The following is a 22522-nucleotide window of genomic DNA, read 5'->3' as shown; positions in this document are numbered from 1 at the left end:
TTAAAGGCTGGAGGAGAAGGGTACAACAGAGGATGAGATGGTTGGATGGCATCACCGACTCAACAACAGGAGTTTGAGTTAATTCCGGGAGTTGGTGATGGACAGGGAGGCCTGGCATGCTGCAGTCCGTGAGATTGCAAAGTCAGACACAACTGAGCGACTGAACTGAACTGGGAGATAGTGAGGGACAGAGAAGCCTGGCGTGCTGCAGTTCATGGGGTCACAAAGAGTCAGACACGACTGAGTGACTGAAGAACAACTCCTCTGTGTAAAGCACTTTTCTGTACTCTAGGCAAGCACCAGTGAACACACTAGCTATACTTTTCTGACATTGTGACATATCTGACCTTGTGCTGCTCATATTTTAGTTGGTGGAAACAGATGATAGAAAAAAAAAAACCTGAACATGTGGAATGTTTAGGGGCTTCCCTGGTGGCTCATATATAGGATATAGACAGTGTTAAGTGCTATGGAGAAAAATTAGGCAAGGAAAGAGGAAAAGGAGTGCAGCAGAGAGTGTTATTGCAGTCTAAGGTAGGCTGGCCAGGAACACTCTCATAGTCTCATGGAGAAGGTGGTTTCTGAGGAAGGACTTGAAGGAGGTGAGGGAGTGAGCTCCTTGGCTCAAAGAAGGATGAGAGTTCCTGGCCAAGGGGATGGCAAGTGAGAATTCCCAAGGACAGAGCTATGTCCAAGGCCGTGGAGCAACGGTTTGGTGTGCAGCAGGGCATCAACCAGGAGCTGGGAGAGGAGTCGTAGGAGATGCTTTTGGTAGAGAAGGGTCTGATAGGGTAACCCCTTTGCCCTGTGAGCATGGGAAGCCATTTCAGGATTGTCAGTGGAGGACTGTTGTAATCTGACTTAGATTTTTCAAAGGATATGCTGGCCAGGGTGTGAACAGACTGAAGAGCAAAGTCACAAGCAAGAGGTCATTTCACTGTTCCATGCATGAGGTGATGGTGAGTTGAAACAGGTTCCCAGTGTAGAAGTGTCCAGAAGGGGTCAACCTCAGGTTCTCTTTTGAGGGTACCATTGACAGGATTTACTGATGGGTCAGATATAGGATGTTGAGTGAGAGAGATGAGTTAAGGATGGCTCTAAGGTTATCGACCTGATAAACTGATGGAGTCGCCATTCATTCAGAGACTGGACGGCACAGGTTTGAGGGGAATGGTTAGGAGTCAGGGACTGGCATGTGAAGTTTAAGATGCCTGTTAGAAATTTTAGTGAGATAAAGAGTTGGCATATGGATACACAGGACTGGAGTTGCCAGGAGAGGACTGGGTTAAAGGTGTAAATTTGGAAAGTGTGTAAGTATAAATAGTATATGTAGGTCCAAAGGACTATGTAATGGAAAGGATGCTAATAAAAAATGATTGAGATATAATATTTCCTGTTAAAGGGTGAAAGGCATGGAAATAAAAATAATTAAAATAAGAAGGAAGAATGTCACAAGTACTTAATAATTAAAGGAAAAAAAGTTGCCATAAAATGGTATACTGGGAATTATGAAGATGCAGTGAACACAATCAGTGGAACATGATACAGTTGAATGTGATCAAAATGCTTCCTCAAGAAATCAAAGAATGCTTCAGAAAGAAGACTGGATTATTTAGTCACTATTAAAGGGAAAATAGAAATTTTGACAGGAAGAAATGGGTGGAGAAATACAACTGAGGCCAAAAGGTGGCTGTTAGTAAAAGTACCAAGAATGTGCGGAATGTGACTATAGTTGGCGAGTAATGAGAATTAAGGTTTTTGCCAGATCCTTGTCTCTATGGAACCTTAAATGCCATATGAGGAGGAGAGCTGTTTAGCAGACTGTGTGGTACCACTTACTAAACTTTTTGTTAAATAGTTGTATAACGTACATATTGAAAAATGCATAAATCCCAAGTGTATAGCTCTATGAAATTTTACCACACAAAAATACTTGTGTAACCAACACTTCAATCAGAAAACCACCAGCACCCCAGAAGCCCCACTATTCTATCCCTGCACACAAAGGAAACCACAGTTCCGACTTCCAGCACTGTCGATTAGTTATGCCTGATCAAGCCTTATCTAAATGGCATCATTCAGTATTACTCTCTTGTTTCTACCCTTTTTCAATCATTGTGTTTGTGACGCTTATATGTATTGTTGTTAGTAGCAGTAATTTGTTATTTTTCATTTCTGTAAATAATGCAGTTTATTTTTTGAATCTACTATTGATGAGCACTTGGATGGTTTTCACGTTTTGGCTATATATATGTTATGCTACTGTGAAGACACCTGTGCATGTCTGTTGCTGAACACATTTTTCTTGGACATTTGCTTGAGAATAGAATTGTTGGCACTCAGGTAATATAAATGCTCAGCTCTGGTAGGTAATGCCAGTCTTCCAAAATGTTTTTACCAACCATCATTAAACTACCACTAGACTGCGTGAGATTGGAAAGGGAAATGGCAACCCATTCCAGTGTTCTTGCCTGGAGAATCCCAAGGATGGGGGAGCCTGGTGGGAGGCCGTCTATGGGGTTGCATAAGAGTCAGACACGACTGAAGCAACTTAGCAGCAGCAGCAGCAGCAGACTGCTTGAGAATTACAGTTTCTTCACATTCTTGCCAACACTTGGAATTGTCAGACTTTCTAAGTTTTAAGCCATTCTGGTATGCATAGTGGTAGGTGGTTATAATTTTCATTTGCATTTTCATGATGACTAATAATATTCAGCACCTTTTCATGTGTTTAATTATAGTTGATATTCGTAAGTGCTTATTCAAGTTTTTTGTCAGTTTTTACTCGGTTGTCTTTTACATGCAGATTCATAGGTGTACTTTATATCTTCTGGATACAAGTACTTTTACAGATCTGTACGTTGCAAGTATCTTCTTTAAGTCTCAGTGCATTTTCACTCTCTCAGTAATGTCCTTTAATAAACACACATTCTTAATGAAGTCCCAAGGATTATCAAGTTTTCTTTAAGCTTTATGTTTAAAGATAAAACTTGATACCTTCCCCCCCTATATATATTATACATTCAGTTCAGTTCAGTTCAGTTCAGTCGCTCAGTCGTCTCCGACTCTTTGCGACCTCACGAATCGAAGCACGCCAGGCCTCCCTGTCCATCACCATCTCCTGGAGTTCACTCAAACTCACGTCCATCGAGTCGATGATGCCATCCGCCATCTCATCCTCTGTCGTCCCCTTCTCCTCCTGCCCCCAATTCCTCCCAGCATCAGGGTCTTTTCCAATGAGCCAACTCTTCGCATGAGGTGGCCAAAGTACTAGAGTTTCAGCTTTAGCATCATTCCTTCTAAAGAACACCCAGGGCTGATCTCCTTCAGAATGGACTGGTTGGATCTCCGTGCAGTCCAAGGGACTCTCAAGAGTCTTCTCCAGCACCACAGTTCAAAAGCATCAATTCTTCGATGCTCAGCTTTCTTCACAGTCTAACTCTCGCATCCATACATGACCACTGAAAAACCATAGCCTTGACTAAACGGACCTTTGTTGGCAAAGTAACGTCTCTGCTTTTCAATATGCTATCTAGATTGGTCATAACTTTCCTTCCAAGGAGTAAGCGTCTTTTAATTTCATGGCTGCAGTCACCATCGGCAGTGATTTTGGAGCCCCAAAAGATAAAGTCTGACACTGTTTCCACTGTTTCCCCATCTATTTCCCATGAAGTGATGGGACCAGATGCCATGATCTTCGTTTTCTGAATGTTGAGCTTTAAGCCAACTTTTTCACTCTCCTCTTTCACTTTCATCAAGAGGCTTTTTAGTTCCTCTTCACTTTCTGCCTTAAGGGTGGTGTCATCTGCATATCTGAGATTATTGGTATTTCTCCCAGCAATCTTGATTCCAGCTTGTGCTTCATCCAGCCCAGCGTTTCTCATGATGTACTCTGCATAGAAGTTTGCATACAGACATAAAGCATCCTTTCTAGACACACCCAGAATAGTATTTAATCAAGTACCTGGGTACTATGTGTCCCAGTCAACATGACACAAAAAATTAACCATCACAATTATATTACAATTAGAAATCTTATTTTTCATCATAAAATTAATACATGCAGTTATGGAATTTTGGAGAACTGATAAAAGGGTCTCACAACTGAAAACACAGTATCTGGCACTTAGTAAATTCTCCAAGAGTGTATGATAAATGAATGAAGGTACTAGGAAAGAAAACTTCGTTAATGTATTAGTGCTTTTTTGTCTATCTTTTTTTTGGGTTTTATACACTTTTGATAATATTTGATGTATTTTAAAATCACCTATTATTTGGACTGTTTGATTTTCAAAGTGTTGAGTCACTTCTTTCTACTGAACGAGTGTGAAGATTTATCATTTGGTGTTTTCTCATCTTCCAAGTAACATGATGTGAAGATGAAGCATGGGTTTATCAATCCCTCCTGCAGCAAAATCTCTTCATGATAATTTTTTCCTGGATATATGTCTGTTTTGTCTAATGGAAAGTAGCTGAGGTGTGTAGTCGAGCAGATTTTGGGGAATTTCTATAATTATCAGGAAAACTCAGGAATTGTCTGTTAATGTGAATTTTCTGGCAGTGTGAACTGTGTGAGTAAGAAAACACCTATTTTGATTTATTTGACTTTGGCTCCAGTTCCATGGGATTTGGGCTTTCTGTGATTGGGTCTAAATAAGGAGAATCATATGAAAAAATGAAAGATCAGAAAGCATGACTCAGTGCCTTGTTGGACAGGAGACCAAAGCCACAAAGTGCCTCAGGCAGAAGAGCAATTCGTTAATTACCAGTGAAAGAAAAGTTGAGTCCAGGGTACAATGTTTTTCTTGAAGAGGTGAGGAGGGCTTGGCCGTTCGAGTGGCAGAACCAAAAACAAACATGTACATCTAGATATTTACTTTGTTACCAATGCATGGGTTTCATAAGGCATTTTTGCTTTCTTCACCATAGTTTCTCTACTGTAAAATGAAAAAGACATTTATGGGATTTAACTTCGACAGCTTAATTCTAAAAATCATATTTTTAAAATACCAGTTATGGAAATCAATTTGTTCAAAATATACATTGGGCAGCTATGATGTACACAATATCATATTTGTTTTTACAAAACGCCAAAGCAGTGTAACCCTCCTGCTTTGCTCTGAATGTGTCCCCGCAAATTCATATGTTGACATTCTAACTCCCAAGGTGATGATGGTATTTGCAGGTGGGTGTTTGGGAGGTGGTTAGATCAGGAGGGTGGAGCTCTCACAAATGGCATTAGAGCCCTTATACAAGAGGCTCCTCAGAGTTCCCTTGCCCCTTTGCATTTTGTGAGAGAACAGGAAGTCTGCAGCCTGCAACCTGGACGGCCTTCATGAGAACCGGCCATGCTGCTACCCTTATCTTGGACTTTCAGCTTCCAGACAGTGAGAAATAAATTCCATTTGAAAAATAAGCCACCTAGTCTGTGGTAGTTTGTTATATATAGCAGCCTGAATGGACCAAGATACCTTCCTATTTCTGTGGTACCTCAAGCCAGGCTCTGCACACAGCAGGTGCTCAATAAGTGTTATAGGAGGGTTCCTACCCCCACGAAGCTTACATCTATTTAGGAAAAATACAAGACACAGTTACAGATTCGACAGTGACATGGCAGTCCTCCAGCCATGTGATACACCTCAGACTTTGAACAAGCATCAGATGAGTGTCCAGGTGGAGAGAACCGGTAGGCAAAGGTGGCCTAGGAAGCTTTCTGGGCCCAACAGGGAACTGTGATTCAAACAGGTGGGAAGAGGAGAAAGGCGCTCGGGCACAGCACGCAGCCACTGGCAATCATGTGGGAGTGGAGCGCCCACCTGCAGCAAGGAGCTTCTTTTAGAGATGTAGTGGGAGATACAGCTGCAAGAATCTGGGCTGGCTGTCCTGGCCCTGGGCTACAGAATAGAAATTTTGTTCTTTATCCTGTGAAGAGCGGCTGCCTTTTGTTTTTGAGCAGAGGAGTGACAAGATTGAACTGGCATTTTTAGAAAGTTCTGCGAGCTGTCAACAAAAGGAATGAATGGGAGAGAACCCAAACCAGAAGCAGGATACTCAAGAGATTTATAGCAGATGAGGGTCTAGTTTTGCGAAGTGGAAAGAGAAAGTGGATATGTAATTTAAAAGCTTTATTAGTGATCAAACTAATAGAAAATTAACAGTTTGGTAACCTTGGGAAGGTGAAGTGGGAAAAGGAAGAACGAAGGAGGATGACATTTGAAACTCAGGTGTCTGGAAGCATAATGTTAGCCTTTGACAGAAGTAAGCTAAGGAGGATGACATTTGAAACTCAGGTGTCTGGAAGCATAATGTTAGCCTTTGACAGAAGTAAGCTAGAAGAAGAAAGGGAAGCCAGACAAAAGGCAAAGTGGATTATTTCATTTTTACACTAATATATCATGATTAATGGTAGAGCATCTTGTTCAGTGTTTATATAATATAGTTTGCTGGATGCTATCCCTGGGATGGTAAATCATTTGTGACGATGCAGTAGTCTACTGGAAATCCACAGTTGGTTAGAGATATGCACATACAGGTAGAATGTGAGGGCAAGGCTTGGGAATAGCTTATAACATCTCCCACATGGAAGTGTGCAGAGCGGACGGCACAAAATGACTCATTTTAATCTTCCATTTAGTTCTCTTAGTAATTTGTGTTATTTAGTTTGGAGCAGTGTATCCATGACTGAATGATTAAAGCGTTAATGTTCACTTCTTTCTGCAATAGCCAGTGAGTGATATTTTATAATATCATCAACCAGCATTTTGAAATAATTCTTTCAAATAAAGTTAACATCCCATCTTAGCATACATTTGCCTTAAAAATGTTACAAGTATATATATAATGTGTGTAAATTTACATATATTTATATGTATATGAATAATTTCCATTTGTAGATTCAACAGTATACTGGAACAAAACCAAAACAGGGTCTGCTGTTGCATGTTTTTATCAGCTAGTGCTGGGGAGAGTGATTGGCAAACGGAATTGCAATGGTGTTATTAAAATTCATGAACCAGAGAATTACCAACGTGTAATATTCAAAAGTATCTTTGACACATTCCCTAAAGCTTTAACCATCTTGGGAAAAAAATGTTAGAAGTCTGTCAGGAACATATTGGATTTTCCTAAAGCATATGGTGATGAAATAGAATATCACTTGATGAGAAAATATTGTCATATTGGCTTCCTGGCCCAACATGTCATAGTCATTTTCTATTTCCATTTTTGTATTAGTAGTTGCCTTTCTCTTGTGCCCTTTCTTTCTAGGATGAATTTAGCTCCTGGTCCTGGAAGAATGTCACTGTCTCACCCCCTTCTCTCCTTTGGCCATTCTTTTGTTTTCATTCTTCCTTCCAGAGTCTTTTGTTCTCCACAGTACAGTTTTATACTAAGTTTCAAGACTGGGGGTGGGGGATGTGTGCTTTGATCAAGTTTTTGTTTTGACTACGCTTGAGAGTTCTTTTCTTCTAACCCTTTCTCGCCTCCATAGTTTGTGTGCTGCTGTTTTATCCTTTCTTTCTGAAGTAATTGCTTTCATCCCAAACCTGGCTGGATTGCAAGAATGGAAGTAGTTATTCTCTAGCTTGCATTAAGAAAAGTCCATTTTTATTTCAAGGAGATGATAGAAAAAAAAAAAAGCCCCTGGACCTTTTAACCACATTTTCTGTTTGGTCTTCTTAGGCTCTTTGTGAGCGTTGAAAATGTTCCCAGAGTTGGTCTAACCCACAACACCCAGTTGGTTGGTTGCAGGCAGTGCTGTGGGTTGGCATCCTCTAGGCGTGGTTGGTTGGTAAGCTTCATTTCCAAGTTCCTGGAATTGTCATATTAATCTGTTTTCTGAGGCAACTAAAGAGCAACATGGTCTTCTCCAAGGGCCTTTATTGTTTTAGAGGCCAAGTGGGCATTTCTAGTTGGCTGTGAATTTCAAATTGTTTGCTGTGTCCTCTCAATAATTAAGACCTGGTGAACTAGGATAAACTGCTCTTCGGCACACAAAGAACTCCCTACTTGAGGCAGCTGTGATGCATGCCATGATCCACCCCCTCCCCCGGTGAGGACAATAGACGCCTCCCCTCAGAGACATTTGAGACAGCAAGTTTTAAATTCTGTACCAGGAAATGGACTGGGAAGACATGGCTGAAAGCTGGACCAAAACAAAAGCTGGGCCCACATCACCTGGGCTACGGCCCAGTTTTTGATATTCATCCCGGAGCTGATCCAATCAGTCGTAGTGCTTGGAGGAGGCTCACGTTTGAGAAGAGAGACATAAAAGATAGAGACATAAAAAATCACAGCCTATTCAGGGCAATTAGAAACAGTGGGGCATCAAACATTTCTTGCAAGCAAGTTAATTCCAGAGGAATGATTTGGATATAAACCATTTAAACAAATACTATTTTAAAAGTTTTAAGCATTAAAAAATATATCATCATTAAGTGATTCCCCAGTTTCCCTACTCTCTGGATTCAATCTGTTCTCCTTGATATTAACAGATATATCTAACTTGCTGTTTACCCCTTTGGGATCTAGATCACACTAAAAGTACTTAGATTGACCCATAAATATCACTGAAATACCTAAAATATAATACTGTTCATACAAAAATTATTTTCTATCATGAAGTTAATTTAAAATGGTTAAATTCCACCAGTTCTTTCACTTCTCCATCTTTGAGCCACTTCGTTACCTCAGTTATATTGTACTGTCAAAGCCAGTTCCTCCTGCTAGAATATTCCTTCCCCTGTTTCTCACCTATTGAAACCCCTCTTGTTGGTTACGGTTCAACTCAAATGCCACTTCTTCTGGAAGATCTGCTTATCCAGTGCCTTCTCCGGACCAGATGGTATTCTGAGAGCTGGGGACACATCAGTGAATAAGAACAGAGTCCCTGCTCACATGCAGTTTACATTCTGGGAGTTGGAGATAGCCAATGCTAACCAAAAAAAGCAGATATGTAACATATCAGGTAAATTGAGGAGATAAGGTAATAGATAAAATAAAGGAGGGGAAGTGGCTAGAAAGTGTTGGGGGAAAGGCCAGTGAGGAGAATACAAACTCTTCCTTTTGTGCTTCTATAAAATATAATCACACTTTAAAAATTACATATTTTTAATGTGAGAAAATGACATTAATGTCTTAGTTGTTGTAAGTTGCTGGCAGACAAGAAGTTATTTATCTTTGTATTCACCAGTGCCTGGTATACAGTAAGCATGTATCAGTGTGCAGTGTGTATGACATTGGTGGCACGTCGGAAGCTGACACTTTATCTACAACATCACGAATGAATGTTGATGTTGTGTAACCTAAGTCAGGTCAAAAGGAGAAGGGTGTCTTGTCAAGCAACTAGAGAGCAGGAAGTGACATTGGAGACAGAAGTCCACCTTCTAAGGCTGGAGATGCTCAGTGGGTGGAGGTCAGAGAAGTCCAAGGAGGCAAGCATACAGCTGAGAGTATGCTGCAAGGAACAGGAAAGGCAGGTTCCTGCGTCAGAGGGACTAAAACAAGAATCAGTGCTGATGCTAACCTGGTAAAACTGAAAAAGTGAAGTCGCTCAGTCGTGTCTGACTCTTTGCGACCCCATGGACGGTAGCCTACCAGGCTCCACCTCCATGGGATTTTCCAGGCAAGAGTACTGGAGTGGACTGCCATTTCCTTCTCCAGGGGATCTTCCCAACCCAGGGATCGAACCTGGATCTCCTGCATTGCAGACAGACTCTTTACTGTCTGAGCCACCAGGGAAATCTGGTAAAGGTCCCTCCTTTTACTAATTAATGAGCCTAAGGCCCCCAGTGACTGAGACTTTGAATAGCATACTGAGCTTCAGCTTCCATATGATATCCCTTTAATTTAATGCATTAATTAGCTTATGTATCATTTAATACTAAAGGGTATTTCCCATTAATTAAGCATCTTTTCTGAATAAACTTTTTGGTAAGAGTGCTAGCAAGGCTAGGGTTTGTATTTCAGCTGTTTCCAGAAGTGTTAGAGTGGGATAAGAAGTGAGTGGGGAAGTAGGCCAACCATGGAAATATTCTGTGTAGCTAATTACTAAGAAATTCATACTAGACTTTAGTACCACAGATCTTAGGAACTTTTTTTTTAAACCAACAGGACACATGTAGAATTTACAGTGTGTGTGCACGTGAGTGCGTGCTAAGTCACTCCAGTTGTGTCCAACTGTGGACACAACTTTGCAACCCTGTGGACTGTAGCCTGCCAGGCTTCCCTGTCCATGGGATTCTCCAGGCAAGAGTACTGGAGTAGGTTGCCATGCCCTTCTCCAGGGGATCTTTCTGACCCAGGGATCAAACCCACATCTCCTCTGTCTCCTGCATTGTGGGCAGAGTCTTTACTGCTGAGCCACCAGGGAAGCCCAGAATTTACAGTGTACCATGGTCGCAAAGAGTCAGACACAACTGAGCAACTTCACTTCATGCACTATTTAAAACGTTTTACTTACCAAATGATGTCTTGCATTTCTGGTGCTCTTTTCAGTGTTCAGATAATTCCATCTCTCTACTTGATCTTTACAACCTTGGGATGTGGTATTCATTCCATCTGGCCTTCAGATATGGGAGGGCATGGTCATTGCCAATGAGCTGTGTAGAACTGCTAAGGTTCAGATGGCTGTAGACTCCAAGACTCCAAACCCCAATCCTCATGCCTCATGTTGAGCAGATTTGTGAATCTACAGATTTGAAATGAGGGCCAGATATTGGTCAAGGTATTATGTTACTTTCTAACTTGAAAACAAGCCAGATTCCCTCTAGCCATCAGCTGCCCAGTTTAAATAGTGTGTATTCATTCAAATCAGGGTGTATTCATTTCAAAGCTATGTTTAGAGAAGTGACCCTGTCTTCCTCTAGAAGCCTCTCAGCTTTTCCAGTTGTCAAAAAGTTATGCTGTAGAATGTTTGTCTATTAATGGAATTTTTAAAAAGTTGGAAAATTTTTTTTGTATCTTAAAGAAGGCAGTTAGTGCCTCTTTTTTTCCTGGTGTCAACGCAGTTTTGACTAACTTTAGATGTTCAGTTCAGTTGTGTCCGACTCTTTGTGACCCCATGGACTGAAACACGCTAGGCCTTGCTGTCCATCAGCAGCTCCCGGACTTTACTCAAACCCATGTCCATTGAGTCAGTGATGCCTTCCAACCATCTCATCCTCTGTCATCCCCTTCTCCTCCCGCCTTCAATCTTTCCCAGCATCAGGGTCTTTTCAAATGAGTCAGCTCTTTGCATCAGGTGGCCAAAGTATTAGAGTTTCAGCTTCAGCATCAGTCCTTCCAATGAGTATTCAGGACTGATTTCCTTTAGGATGGACTGGTTGGATCTCCTTGCAGTCCAAGGGACTCTCAAGAGTCTTCTTCAACACCACAGTTCAAAAGCATCAATTCTTCTGTGCTCAGCTTTCTTTATAGTCCAACTCTCACATCCATACATGACTATTGGAAAAATCATAGCCTTGACTAGATGGACCTTTGTTGGCAAAGTAACATCTCTGCTTTTTAATATTCTGTCTAGGTTGGTCATAACTTTCCTTCCAAGGAATAAGTGTCTTTTAATTTCATGGCTGCAGTCACCATCGGAAGTGATTTTGGAGCCCCGCAAAATAAAGTCTGCCACTGTTTCCACTATTTCCCCATCTATTTGCCATGAAGTGATGGGACTGGATGCCATGATCTTAGTTTTCTGAATGTTGAGTTTTAAGCCAACTTTTTCACTCTGCTCTTTCACTTTCATCAAGAGGCTTTTGAGTTCCTCTTCACTTTCTGCCATAAGGGTGGTGTCATCTGCATATCTGAGGTTATTGATATTTCTCCTGGCAATCTTGATTCCAGCTTGTACTTCATCCAGCCCAGTGTTTCTCATGATGTACTCTGCAGAGTGTAATATGCAGTAAAATAAGCAGAGTGACAATATGTAGCCTTGACGTACTCCTTTTCCTATTTGGAACCAGTCTGTTGTTCCATGTCCAGTTCTAACTGTTGCTTCCTGACCTGCATATAGGTTTCTCAAGAGGCAGGTCAGATGGGCTGGTATTCCCATCTCTTTCAGAATTTTCCACAGTTTGTTGTGATCCATACAGTCAAAGGCTTTGGCGTAATCAATAAGGCAGAAGTAGATGTTTTTGTGGAGCTCTCTTGCCTTTTTGATGATCCAATGGATGTTGGCAATTTGATCCTGGTTCCTCTGCCTTTTCTAAATCCAGCTTGAACATCTGGAAGTTCACGGTTCAAGTATTGTTGAAACCTGGCTTGGAGAATTTTGAGCATTACTTTACTAGCGTGTGAGATGAATGCAATTGTGCGGTAGTTTGAGCATTCTTTGGCATTGCCTTTCTTTGGGACTGGAATGAAAACTGGCCTTTTCCCATCCTATGTCCACTGCTGAGTTTTCCAAATTTGCTGGCATATTGAGTGCAGCACTTTCACAGCATCATCTTTTAGTATTTGAAATAGCTCAACTTTAGATGTAGAAAGAAAAAAATCTTAAATAAGCTATGCTTTAAGTAAATAAATTAGGGCTTTGATTTAAAAATACATATATATTAGCAGTACCCAGAAGATGTTTTCAAAATGATTCAAAGCTATTTTCTTCTCTCTCTCTGTCTTGTGAGGTATAATTGAGGCATAAGAAACCAAAGGGATTTACCCACATTTTACCGTAATAAAATTCTGGACATAGAGAACCTAGGTTGGGAAAAAAACACACTTTTCTCTGGTTCCTTTAATTTATATGAATCCGCTACTGGTTCATAAATTTGCTAGGGTAGCCTTAAGAAATGTCTTACAAAATGGGGTATTGATTTCCTTGTTTATCCTTTTTCTCCTTCATACCTAGAAGGAGGTATTTTGTTTTCAGTCCCAAAGTAGGGAATGGAAGAAAACAAAATCCTGAAATAATGAGTAGAAATAAAGACTGGAGACAACATACCAGTTAAAAGCTAAAATACACTAGCTTTTAGTATGGTGTGATTATTATAAAAAGTTTTGTTTTTGTAGAAAAAAGTTGCCTTGTATTTTGAAAATTACTGTGTATAGTAGTTACGTGTCATTGAGAGAATTTTTTTTTTTTTCAAAGGAATGTAACTTCTGGGCTTTACATAGATATAATCACAAACTCAAATACTTACACAGGCCAAGTAATAGGAGAGAGTGCAGTGGGTCAAGGAGAGAGGATGAGATTTGAGGCATAGCACTCCCCTCCCCCTCTTCTATGGTCTGGCTCTTCTGATCCAGCTGCAAATGTGGGCCTTGGGCAGCTGGATTTCCCAATCTTCAAGCTGGGCATCTAGTTGTTGATGTGAAAGTCCCCAGTTAAAAACTGGTATGCAATTCAATAGTTGGTTTCTGGCACAAGAACATACCTGTGGGCTGGCCTCAGCTTGAGAAGGGCTGAGGTTTAGCTTCTAAGATAGAGGATTGCCTCTGCACTTTTTTATTGTCTAATTTTATTGCAAAGCCAGAAACAACAGCAATGAAGGCTTGAGACTGTGGGAATAACCATTCTTCCAATGAAGTTGTCTGTTCTCAAAAGTTCAAAGGAATGCTATTGTAGAGGAAAATTATAAGAAGGTACTTTATAGTCCAAATGAACAGCAGTTGCGGTGTTTGGGAAGGGTACTAGGCAAGCAAGTGGGATTGAATAAAATTCTGCTAGTCTTTCAAGACCATTCTTAAACCCCACTTACTCTTGACTCATTTGCTTTAAAACCAGCTGTAACATCTGTGCTGTGTACTGGAGGACTGTAATATTTATATCTGGAGTGATACCTAGCAGAAGGTTTAACAGTATCATGGATAATGACCAGTCAGAACGTCTACAGCCTTTAAGAAACAAGTACAGATATGCAATGCACATCAGCTAAGCACAAACCCTGTCTGTATTTTCCTCGAGTATCCTAGAACTTTGTTACACAAAGGGTAGCCCTCACAGCTGCGTCAGCATCACCTGGGTGCTTATTAGAAATGCAGACTCTCGGGCCCCACCCAGACCTTCTGAAGCAAAATATGCATTTTAAAAGATTATTTTATTTTTAATTTATTTTATTTTTTGGCCACACCATGCTGCATGTAGGATCTTAGCTCCTTGACCAGGGATCGAACCCAAGCCCACTGTACTGGAAGTGCAGAGTCGTAACCATTGAACCTCCAGGGAGGGTTCCAAAATACACATTTTAACAGGATCTCAAGGTGGTTGATACGTACATTACATTACAGTTTGAGAAGCACTGTCTTGGAACACTGTATAGCTCTCTTTGTCACCTACCATATCCTGTTTATTAAAGGTTGTTTTTTTTTTTTCTTTTGTCACTGGTAGATTATTAATTTGTTGAAAGGAAAGGCTCCACTGAAAAAACTTCTACTACTGTGCTCAGCACCTTGACCACAGTAAAGAGTTAAAAACTTGTGTTGAATTGAATTCAAATGGCAAAAAAACCCCAAATAGTCATAGCAATACTTATAGTCAGAGTACCTCAAATTTATTGGATGCTCTCTATGTGTCTCATGCGATTGTATTTAATTTAGTGCTCACAGTTGGTCAGAAGTGAAAAATCATTATTTATGTTACAATGAGGATGGGAGGATTTGAAAGGTTAAGTACCTTCTGCTGGGACATGAAAGGGCAGAGAGGGGACAGCTTCGCCTGATGCCAAGCCAGATCCCACACTATTAGCAGGGTGGTAGGTGTGAGTGAAGGAAGTAAGAGAAGAAGACTGGAAGAAAACTATTTCAAGTTTGTGAGACAAGGAGAAGGACGTTTTATTCTTCATGGTATTAGAGGATTCATTAATAGCTATCTTCAAGATCTTGTCCCGGCGACATCATGCTTCCTTTTATTAATACAACAGGAAATATCTGCTGGTGAACATCCATACTTGGCCAGAAGATGGAGCACTTTTGTCTTCATCTTTTATTGATTCATCTGCCTGGAGATGGAAAGGCAAGAAAAATTTTTTTTCTCCCTGTGACACCTGTTTTCCCTTTTCTCCTAAAGGAGTGAAAGGGATTAAGAACTCAGCTAAATGTAGGAAAGATGATTGAGTGTGGGGAGAGGAAAAAGAGTGTCACTTGGCTTTTCAGACCCTTCCAGTGGCAAGCAAAGAGCTTGATAGATTCTGTGGAACTGGAAGACCTAGAAACAATTTAATGGGACCGGTACTATTATGGTGGTGATGGGCAGTATGTAATTATTTTTAACATGCATGTATGGTTATGGATTGGAAGGAAAGTTATGACCAATCTAGATAGCATATTCAAAAGCAGAGACATTGCTTTGCTAACAAAGGTTCGTCTAGTCAAGGCTATGGTTTTTCCTGTGGTCATGTATGGATGTGAGAGTTGGACTGTGAAGAAGGCTGAGCGCCGAAGAATTGATGCTTTTGAACTGTGGTGTTGGAGAAGACTCTTGAGAGTCCCTTGGACTGCAAGGAGATCCAACCAGTCCATTCTGAAGATCAGCCCTGGGATTTCTTTGGAAGGAATGATGCTAAAGCTGAAACTCCAGTACTTTGGCCACCTCATGCGAAGAGTTGACTCATTGGAAAAGACTGTGATGCTGGGAGGGATTGGGGGCAGGAGGAGAAGGGGACGACAGAGGATGAGATGGCTGGATGGCATCACTGACTCGATGGACGTGAGTCTGAGTGAACTCCGGGAGTTGGTGATGGACAGGGAGGCCTGGCGTGCTGCGATTCATGGGATCACAAAGAGTCAGACACGACTGAGCGACTGATCTGATCTGATTTGATGGTTAGGGCTTGACATGTACCATAGTGGTGTTCTATGAAGTACTGATGGAATGAACTAATGAAGTATAGATGGAATTCTCTCTGTGTTCTGGCAAAGAAACCAGCCTAATAACCCACTGAGGGATAAAATCATGAAATGAGGAGCCTAATGACATTAAGTCTCTGCACGAGAAAGGGAGATTCTCTTTTCATAAGCAAGCTTTGAAACTTTTCCTAACGCTCTTAGGAGGAAATGTATTCGATTGTTCACAAGACACTCACTTGGAAAGAATTGTCTCAAGCCACATTTCCATCCTGTTTTAAGAACTAGATGGTGATTCCTGCACAGATTTTTCCACCTTCCAACAGTTGGCTTCAGGAGATATTTAGTTAAACATCACTATAAGCAAAACAAAGCATATTAATGTTCATTCCATAGCTATGTGTGTCATTGCTCCTACAATTTACGCAGCCCTTCCAACAATATCCAAGAAGAATATTATCTTCAGACTCTTTTAGCATAAGGTTAATTAAAAGACATCATAACATATATATATATATATAGTCAAAATGAACAGGTCTCAGGAGTGATTTCTTAGATTTCAAGATAAATTAATGTCATAATAATTTATTTAAAACCCATATGCGATCACACATATGAACTTCCATAATTATCTCTTATGGGATAATAGTAAAGAATTTGTTCCCATTAAAATCTTGGCTTTGGTGGTTTGGAATCTAGCATATTCTTACTGGATGCTTAGGTAATTTAAATGACACTTTAAAATATAAGGTCTTACTGTAAGCAAATATTAAATTTGGTTTCAGGATGAGATGCAAAGATTTCTAATTTGGGATTTAGAACAATTCAAATCATGGAAATATTTTTGAAAAACCTCACACTCTGTGTTTCGTTAGCTGTTGACATGAGTTTGTCACTGGCAAGAAGGTAGCGTTCATCACCCATGTGTCTCTCAGTGCCCCTGAGTGGCTTCTAGAAGGGGGTCCTAGAATGTGTTCAGAACCTGGGTTGGGGCTGCACCCTCTTACTGCTCCATCCCTGAACTTCAGTCAGACCAGGGGAGGCTCGATGGTCTGAAAGTCCTTAGCTCACAGAGGCCTGGCCCCACCCCAGGAGCACAGGGGGAGAATGTTCCCAGTCCTCTCCTCCGGGAGCCCTGCACTTGACAGGGGATGAGCTAGAATGGAGAGGTAAAGGGGAAGTAAGCAACAGACAGAGGACACGCCAGACTCATTCAGTCTACAGACGTTTTAGGAGCACCTAGTATGTGCTGAGGGGCTTCCCGGGTGGCTCAGTGGTAAAAGAATCTGCCTGTCAGTGCAAGAGACGCAGGAGATGCCGATTTGATTTCTGGCTCGGGAAGATCCCCTGGAGGGAAGGATATGGCAGTCCACTCCAGTGTTCTTGCCTGGGAAATCCCATGGACCAAACAGCCTGTGGGCTACAGTCTGTGAGGATGCCAGAGTCGGATATGGCTGAGCATGCACACACTGTATTTTATTTATGAAAATTAAAATTTATCACAAAATACAGTACTTTAACTGTAAAAGGTTTCATGCCTAAAAAATACCAGAGATTAGTAAGAATACTCTTCCCACAATGCATCCAGAGACCTCCAAAATGGTTTATATTTTTCTACTTAGGACATGAATTGAGAGAAAGACTCCAGCTGTTTAGCCTTGACTTTAGATTGACATTAGTTCTCCTTTCATGTCTCTGGGTCTCCCAACCCAGATAACCGTCATGCCTGCGAGCACCTTCTGTCTGCAGCTGGAACTCCTGTGTCACAGGAGATACTGCTGTTATGCTGGTTAGGAGTTTAAGCTCAGGAGACTAGCTTCACATTAGAGTTTTGCCACTTATAGTGATGAGACCTGGGGCAAAAACTCTGTCTCATTTTCACCATTCTGTAAAGGGAGGATAGTAGCAACATCTACATTGTAAGAAAATTCTGTGGATTAAATGAAATAGTGTAGGTACGGGAGTTAGCACAGTGTTCTTCTAGAAATAAATTCCCTCAGCTATTTGTATTAATAGCAGGAGAATAGAACCCATCATCTTCATTTAGTCATTAACTAAATCAACTTGTATTTTTACCATTTAATTTTATTTTTGAAATAATATTTTGTATGCATTTTATTACATGAGCAATATACAACCATTTATAATTACAAATTATAATTTCGTGTAAGCAAGAAGAAAAAGTTATTTTAAATCTTACCATCTAGAGAAGACATTTATAATGACCGCAACAACACCACCACACACACTTTTTTCCCTGTGCATATATGTGCCTCTATTATGCATAAATAATTCCATTTAAACTAAAGTGAGATTAAAAACTCTATTCGTGTTTGTCAAAAGCTGCCTAGCGGATGTCCCTCAAAGTGTCATGAGGATTAAGTGAGAATTTATGTAAAGCATAGCACTCTTTATTATAGAAATTCCTGTGTGAGGATATATCTTTTAAGGCCTTTTTAAGGGTAACACATCTGGATCTAGTGTGAATCTATTCATTTCTTCTCTCTCTGCTACCTTGATGCTCTAGCCCTTTAATTCTTCACATGACCAGTGTTGTTACGCCTCTGGTTTATAGGTGATTTCTGAATGGAAAAGTCTAGCTCAGTTGAGATAGAGTAAGTACCCATAGTAAGATTATTTTTCCCAATAAGATTTAATCAGGTTGGGAGTAGTAACTGTATTTTACACTTCTTCATATTACCCATGTATATACGTGCTATGCTTTGAATGTGAAAAATATGATTTTTTTTTTTTTTTTTCTTTATTTTTTTTCTAGTTTAACCACTAGACAGACTCCTGACTTTCTGCAAACATTGTAGGAGTTAAGTTACCTGTTCTTCTGATCATAATCTCCCACCTGTCTAAGAGGTATTTATTCCTTATTTAGAGGGCCTCTATTGCCATGTGCCTGGAATTATTAAATGCTCATCACTTTTACGAAGGACAAAATTTTTTCCTGCCTTAAATTAAATTCGTTCTTCTGCTCAATTTCCTGATCTTGTCCATTAAAGAGTGTTCGCAGACAAAGTTTCTGAAAGATGAGAAGAAACCCCCCCCAGATTGCCCCAACACTAACTACAGACAAACAATGTTTTATTTAAATAAGGAGACAGCTTCCTAAAAGCATACATTCTCTAAAAATAAAAGTATTTTATTTTGAATGATTTAATGGTTTTCTGCACAATACACGTAACATTTGAATTTTAGCAAGATTAACAAAATCTGAATTCTTAACAGTACAATACTATCCCTTAAATAGGGCTGTCAGATTCAAGGCTAAACAAATGTTCTTAGTTTTATAAACATTATCTTTGCTAATCTCAAGAGGCTTTAAGGAATTACTTGCCTCTTGAATGAAATGTGCTGTCCCATCATCAAAGCCCACAGGAACGCTGTCCTGTCTAATTTTAAAAGGCTGGATGGGACGATGCCTCACAATCCTGGAATCCCTTAGGTAAGGGACCTAGGACTTCCACAGCTCTTCACAAAGGTAAGCACTTATTCCTAACATGCAATACTGCAGATGCAAGTTAAACTTATCTGTTAACAGCTGCCTGCTGTTTTCTGCTCCCAGATGAAATGAAGCAACTCTTCTGATAATGAAGAAAAACCTGTCTGAGGCAAACGAAAGATTGGCAAACAGCACAGCCTCTTCCTCCTCTCAATTCACTTGATCCCACTCATTTCAATTATTTCAGCTTCTTTTTTTTTCCAGGATTAATATGTAGCGCTATTTTCATTTCGCTTTTTTAATTCTGCTTTTGTAAAAGCAGTATTGAGATTGACATTTTGATCTTCATTGTATCGTTATTTTTATTTTTCATCAATTCATTATTTTTGTGGATACAGCTTGCTAAGCCATTAACTTTATAGTAGTAGATTCCATTAACTTTAAATTGGTAGTTTTCATTTGCTTTTTTTTTTGCATGTGCAGACAATGTGTTCATCAGAAGAAAATCTCAGGGTTATGCTTTTTTCCCCAATGTAGGTATGAAATACAATCTTTTCTGCCTTTACTTATCATTCACCAAGGAGCTGTTCCCCTCTCCATCTAGGCCATCAGATTGCCAGGCTGGTTATGACTCAGAAGATGTTATCTGAAAAAAGTCTACAAAAAAAAAAGGTTTCCCCTCCCTCATCAACAAAAGCCCACCCCCTCTTATCAGTTATGATTTACAAGGCTTAGATGTAAATTCAAAATACAATTAACAATAATTTTGAAGCATACCTTAACAACAAACTTTTCCTACGCTAAAAAGAAAAGAATAAACCAAACAATCTTGCTTATATACAGCCGAAAAAAGAATCTTACTTGATAATACAAAAGCTACCACCAGAAGAAATCCCTTCAGGATCATTAAGCCACCTCCTTTGCTCTGAAGCTCCTATAGTAGTATTAAGTTTTATTAAATCACCTGAAAAATATTCCAAGAGAGAACCACACACTATATCCGAACTTTACCATTTAAAAAAAAATTCCCCAAGTTTTTATCTAAGTCAGCGCAGAGGGCCAGACCAACCCCCAGTCATTTTCCTTTCCCAAGCCCTACTCTTTTAAATCCAGTGAATCGTCATCAACTTCCCCATCTGTTAAATTCAAAAATTGGGGCAAAACAGAACCAGAGGATTTCGAGTTACTTGCCAACTTGGAAGTTGAGATTTCTTTAGTTTTTCCACCTTAAGTATTTAAGTTCTCTGGCATGAGTTTATCTGTAATCAAAAACTAAACAATTACCTAAACCCACGCCCCCCCCATCCCAATCATTACAAGCCACTGCCAACTACAAATCGCCAAAATTTGCCCCTCCCCTTTAATAAAGGTATCTTAAAAGTCGTTATTTGAAAACTTAACTTCAACATTTGGCCTAGTCAAGCTCTTCTGAAGTTCTCCTGAGATGACTGAATATGAACCAAAGCTGCACTGGGCTGTACATTTCAGCTTCACTGGGAATACTCTTCCAAGGAAAAAAGCTGCTCCAATCCCTGAAGGTGTTGGTGCCAAACAGCGTAGCAGTACAATCCTTCTCTAACTCAGATTGTCAATAGTACTATAGAATCTGTGGAAAATCTTAGAAAAAAAAAGTTTCTCCCCCACCCTCTTCCCTGTTCACACCACCCCAAAATATTTAAGTAAAAATAACCAGTTACGTACTTTATAAAAATATTTAATAAAGGGGTGGGGAAAAAAAGAATAAACTACCAGCCATTACTCCAATGGACAGCTGCGCCACAGACCTCAAAGTGAAAGCTGCTTGTGCTAGAGTTTCTATAACTGTAAACCTGCAGTGTTCTGATTATCCTGATATTGGATTTTCTTTTCGCCTGTTACCTCGAGTCATTTGCCTTTGGAATTCTAGACAGACCTAAAGGGAAAAGAACTCAAAACATATTTTGCTCCCCCCCCAAAAAAACTCCCCCCGCCCAGAATTATACACCGAAACTACATATTTAGAAGACTTTTAAAATACAGGGTGAGGAAAGAAAAGTAGGCCCTCTACTCACGAAACTGAAATGCTTCATTACCCCCAAACTGAATATAAAACCTGTTTACAAAGCTTGCTGAAGTTGTCTCACAGTTGTTCTACCAAATTCAGGACATCCCTCATATTGGTTAAAAACAAGAACACTTGCCATCTACCATTCCTCCGGGCCTTGAAGTCTGCCCTCAAAAGCTCCAGACAAGATGCATGAGAAAATAGGCCTGAAAAAGAGAAACCTACGACACCCGAAAACCGGCCTACATCCCCGTAATAAAATCCCCTTTATGCTTAAGTACACAACTCCCCCATTACTATTAGGAAAATTTAATAAGAGATATTACCATACTGAGTTACAGGAGGAAAAAAAACCCACGATAGTGCCGACTTCACGGATTTTTACCACACCACTGGCTCTCCCTGCGGGGCTCGTACACTGGTCTGCTGCTCTAGGATCCTCTATCTATCCTCCACTCCGCCTGCTCGCCGCCTCCGCGTGGTTGCCAAGCCAAGCCGCACGCTAGCTTCACCACACCGCACTGGCTTCCTCCTTCCTGGAATCCTCTCCTAGCTTCACCTCCAAATCGTTAGGACTCGCTCCTTCTTCCTAGCTTCCTTCACCAAGTCGCACTGGCTCCCGGGCTTCTCTTTCCTATCTTCACGAACTGCCGCTGGCTCCTCAGTCCTAGTTTTCACCAACACTGGCTCCGAATCCTGTCTGCCGCTCCTGTCTTCCTAGCTTCACTGAATCCACTTCTGCGTAGCACCTGCGTCAGCTGTTATTTAGCGCCTAGTCCTCAGGATTTAAACATTCATCTTAGCTCAAAGTCCAATAACTCGATGGTTATTCTTGCTCTTCAATAAATAAAGAGTACTTGAGAAGTCCATAAAGTAACATTCATCAACTGAGAAAATGTTTACTCACTGTTCTAAATGAGTTACTTGTATTTTTTTTTTTTTTTCGACTTTGGGAAGAGGCAATTGAATGTGCTGATAAAGATTTTTTTCTATAATATTGCTTGAACTGTATTAAAGATTTTTTTGGCCTTTGCTTGCAGGTCCTTAAGCATTATTTTTTTCTTCAAATTGGCATTTGCTGTTCGCTATTTGTCTGTACAAAGTGTAAGGCAAAAGATGAAAGTAAATACTCTAAAAAAACCTGAAATCTCTCCAAAGATGATTGCAACAAAAATTATCCATTGCAACTTTATAATTAAAGTGCTTGATGAAATGCACATGTTGAATAAGTTTTTGAAAAAGTTCCCCTTTCTGCC

The 22522-nt window shown here is 40.2% G+C and overlaps 2 long non-coding RNA genes across 2 annotated transcripts in view; one reads left to right on the top strand and one right to left on the bottom strand.

Annotated features, from left to right (window-relative positions):
• Positions 1–22522, top strand: part of LOC132345247 (uncharacterized) — a 178518-nt gene that overhangs the window by 66677 nt on the left and 89319 nt on the right. The window lies entirely within an intron of this gene.
• On the bottom strand, positions 14459–22036 carry LOC107132468 (uncharacterized). Its single transcript, XR_001500306.2, has 2 exons — positions 16011–22036; positions 14459–14927 (listed from the first exon to the last, which is right to left on the bottom strand). It is a non-coding gene; the product is annotated as an uncharacterized lncRNA (long non-coding RNA).

Source organism: Bos taurus, chromosome 5 (assembly GCF_002263795.3).
Source record: "Bos taurus isolate L1 Dominette 01449 registration number 42190680 breed Hereford chromosome 5, ARS-UCD2.0, whole genome shotgun sequence".
NCBI lineage: Eukaryota > Metazoa > Chordata > Mammalia > Artiodactyla > Bovidae > Bos > Bos taurus.
Note: the sequence above shows the minus strand (reverse complement) of the source record. Positions and strands in the feature narration are given on the sequence as shown.